The sequence below is a fragment of the Vigna angularis genome, chromosome 2 (assembly GCF_016808095.1).
Source record: "Vigna angularis cultivar LongXiaoDou No.4 chromosome 2, ASM1680809v1, whole genome shotgun sequence".
In the NCBI taxonomy this organism is placed as follows: domain Eukaryota; kingdom Viridiplantae; phylum Streptophyta; class Magnoliopsida; order Fabales; family Fabaceae; genus Vigna; species Vigna angularis.
In genome coordinates, this window is record NC_068971.1 from 20,030,312 (window position 1) to 20,034,656 (window position 4,345).

General features: G+C 35.4%; 1 non-coding gene across 1 annotated transcript; it reads right to left on the bottom strand.

Moving 5' to 3' along the window:
* Nucleotides 1-3,909: 3,909 nt before the first annotated feature.
* On the bottom strand, nucleotides 3,910-3,991 carry LOC128195708 (small nucleolar RNA snoR117). The gene has a single exon (XR_008247504.1). It is a non-coding gene; the product is annotated as a small nucleolar RNA snoR117 (small nucleolar RNA).
* Between the last annotated feature and the right edge of the window lie 354 nt (nucleotides 3,992-4,345).

Below are 4,345 nucleotides of genomic sequence, written 5' to 3' on the forward strand. Positions count from 1 at the left end.
TAAGGTGGTGGTCCACCATTGTGGAGATTTTGTCAATGATGATAATGGGCAGTTAAAATTTGAAGGAGAGATAGCAGAATGGTCTTATGATCCAGACCTGTGGAGCTATTTTGGAATAGTAGCCTCAGTCAAAGAATTAGGTCATATGGACATCAAAGAATTATGGTACGGTTTAGGAGGTCAGTCTGTGGATCCAGATAGGTTAGAATTATTAACTGATGATAGGGGTGCGATGCATATGTTGAACATTGCTAGGTTAAATGATGAAGTTCATCTGTATGTGGTTCATAATATGATGGAACCAGAAGAGATGGAAACGACCAAATGTTACCCATAGAAAACAAAGACTCCTGGACTTGGTTCTTGGAGCACCTTATTGAGGACCTTGGTGGTGCAGCTGTATGTGCAGGATGCACATTTATTTCAGACCAACAAAAGGTCAGTCAATGTTCAATATCTTGTACATATAACTGAATATCTTCATTACACAAATGTTAATTAAAATATCTTGAATATGTCAGGGTCTTTTGCCAGTTATCCAAGATCTTCTACCTCGTGTAGAACAAAGATTTTGTGTTAGGCATTTATATTCAAACTTCAGAAAAAAAAATTTCTGGAAAAAACCTTAAATGTCTCATGTGGAGGGCAGCAACAGCCACACATCTACAACAATGGGAGGCTGAAATGAGGAATATTACAGACATAAATTTAGATGCATTTAAATATTTGCTTGCCATCCCACCTAGGTATGTATTAAGTCTTATAATTATTTCATAAACTTACAGTTCACATTTACATACTTGACAAGTTGTATTCACTTATCCCAGGTTTTGGTCAAGATCTAGATTCACCTCTAGATCACAATGTGACACTCTTGTGAACAACATGTGTGAGGGCTTTAATAGTGTGCTAGTTGATAGTAGGTCTAAGGCTATTATTAGCATGTTAGAAGACATTAGGGTTTACATAATGAAGAGATGGGCTGCCAATAGGACAAAGATGACATCATATTAAGGTTCGATCTGCCCCAAGGTTTTTAACAGATTTCAAAAGGAGTCCTGGTTAACTAGATATTGGTTACCAAGGTAACTTCTATGATGTGTGTTTCCATTCATGTTAAGTTTGTTTCCATTTATATTGATCCATCTAATTGTGTTGTGAATTGTGTATTAAATACAGGTGGTCAAGAGAAAAATAATTTGAAGTGAAACATGTTTCACAATTTGGCCAGCAATTTGTTCTGAATGTTGACAACATGGATTGCACATGTAGAAAATGGGCAATTACTGGCATTCCTTGTACTCATGCCATAACTGCAATGAAATTTTTGAATATAAATGCAGAAGAATACATTGGGCACTGGTTTAGATAACACAATAATTAACCCTATCAATGGTCAACATGTCTGGGATGTTACACCCTATTCAGATATATTACCACCAAAGAATAGGACAATGCCAAGAAGGCCCAAGAAGAAACGAAGACTAGAGGATTGGTTGTTGAAGAAGAATAACAGTGAATTAAGAAAGGGTGGACAGAGGAAAAAATATGCCATCTGCAAAGAACTTGGACACAACAAAAAAGGTTGTCCACAAAGACCTCCAACAGTAGAGGTTCCTACTGCCCAATCTGTACAAGTCACCTAACCTCCACCAACAGATGTTCCAATAACTCAAGAGTCTACTATGCTTGGTACTGACCAATGTCCTGAACAACCACAACCCAGTGAACCTTCAGCAACAGAAGTTCCTATTACTCACGAAACAACTATGCCTTTATCTGATGAATGATGTGATGAATGATCTAATGTACTGAACTTATTTATATTTTCTAGCAAATGTTTGCTCTATCATTTTGAACACACTCTGTTATGATGTATTTTGGATATGTAAGACAATGTTCTTATCATTTTGAACACGTTCTGTTATGATGTAAGACAATGTTTGGTTATGAGAAAGTGATTATTGCCCAATTTCGTTATCAGTCATCATCTTTATTGGTCATTGCTTTATGATGTTTCTGATTATTCCACTTAGTCATGATTTTGCTTTATGATTATTCCACTTAAAGTAACAATATAATTTAAAGAAATTAAATCACACACATTATCATTGTAATCACTCACCTTCATTAATAAAACACACATTACATAAAAGCCAAGTTTCAACTCTGATCACAAATGACACAACATCAACCAAGTTTCAGCAACATTGCTAATACAATTACATTAAAAACAAATATGACAAAGATCATCCCCATTAATAATTTCAACCACTTTTCCAACTTAACTAAACTTTTCTCTATAAAACCCAGTTTGATCTTTTCACCATGTCTTTCTTCCATCTACAACACATTGTCTTCCATGCTCATCACACCCACTTCTTCATTTCTTACACTACTAGTCCTTTCTTCTACATTCACCCCATTTCCTTCATTTCCTTCTTCAATGCATCACTCAAAGAAGTTGCAACCAACCAATTCTCCACTCCCACCCTATTCAACAAGAACACACACTCCTTCGTGAAAACCCAAATAAATAGACAGAGATTTATGGTTATATCAAACTGACCTTGAAGTTAGGGCAACCCTAGAATTTTTTCCCCTTATTTTTAGGGGTTCTCGCAATACGGCTCTGTGACCGCAGAAGCATGTTGGTTTTGCACCCAACCTTCTAACATTGCCACTACTGTGTTGCATGGCCGAACCCAAACATTTGCAAGAGGAAGATGAACGAGACATCCTTACCACCACCTCAACACCACAGTGCTTGCCCAAGACGTAAGACGAGAGGTGTGCTTAGCGAAGACGAAAGACGAACCTCCTCTTCTTCCCTAAGACGAAAATATACTTTAGATGAGAGGGGATGCCATTAAATGTTAGGGCTTGGTAGGCCACCTGGATAAAACACAAGACACATTCAATTTTAGTGCACAATGCCACGTCGATAAAAGAAAAAATTACAGCTCAGATCAATTTAACGCCATTTCAGACCAGTTAACGGTTAGGGTAAAATGTGTTCATTTTTACAAAAAATATGACCCAATTGAGACAGATGAAAAAACGAGGACCGAACTGAGATTTCCATACAAAATTGAGGACCAAGGGAGGGTTTAAACCTATATTTTATGTTAATTATAGTATCAATCAAAGTTAAAAACTTGGTATTTTAAAAAAATTATTATTACATCGGTTGAATACTATATAAAATATCAATTAGTGAAAAAAAAATACTTTTTTTAATAACTTATTTTGACATTAACCAAGAATTATAATGCAATAAAAATTTACAGTTAGATAATAGTAACATGTTTAAATTGTTTCAAGACAATAAAATAGTTGTAATAATTAAATGGTTTGTTTCAATATAAAGTATTTATAACATTATAAACTATTTTTTGTCATTCTAGAAGGTACAACATCCTAAGTAATATTAGTGGAACATTAATAGATTTACTTGAATAATAATAGTTTGGTAATAAATTAATTTTTAGAGAGCTACTCCCTCCACCACCCCAACTCCTCTCTACACCTCCTCAAAAAAAATTTAATTACAAATTACCCTTTTTACTTTAACCATTTACCTTTTTTACTTTTATATGAAACCCTAATTCCTTACCACTCATTTTCACTCACAGCAGCAGCCCCCACCCCCAACTCTCAGTTTCTCTCTTTCTTTCATATCCGTTTTTTCTCTACCATTCTCCATATCTAACCCCTCCAACTCTTAGTTTCTATCTTTCTTTCATATATGTTTTTTCCTCTACCATTCTCCATATTCGTTTCCACTTCATTCTTTCTTTCTTCTTCATTTTGGTCTCTGCTTGTGTGTTGATGGTGCGTTGTTGGTGCGGTGCGGTGGTGAAAAACTAACACGAAAACGATTATTATTCAGAAAAGTCGAAAGAACAAAGGCCTCAGAATTAAGAATTTGAGCATTCTTCAGAGACAGAGTCTCATATGGTACGGACAAATTGATCATGCATTACCGACCAAATGCAGACGCAAAAACGCAAAAAATAAAGAAAACAAAATTCAAAAACAATATCAAATTTGCCCAAATTATGCAAGTAGCAAGTGAGGCTGTGAATGGGTGGATTGCAAATTAAATAGGTGAAAATGAAATGAAACCCTAATTTTCCTCTGCGAGTGAAACTACAGTTGTATACTCCATCTTTTTGCTTCAGCCCAAATCTTTCAAGAGCTTGTTACTGGCTTGACGTAGTATGCATTTCATTTTAATGTATTTGAATATACATTTTGTTTGTTGTGCTCGTTGGTTGCCTGTGTTTTTTGTGTGCAGAAGAAGAAGATAATTGTGCAAGCCTCAACGGATAAGGCACATCCG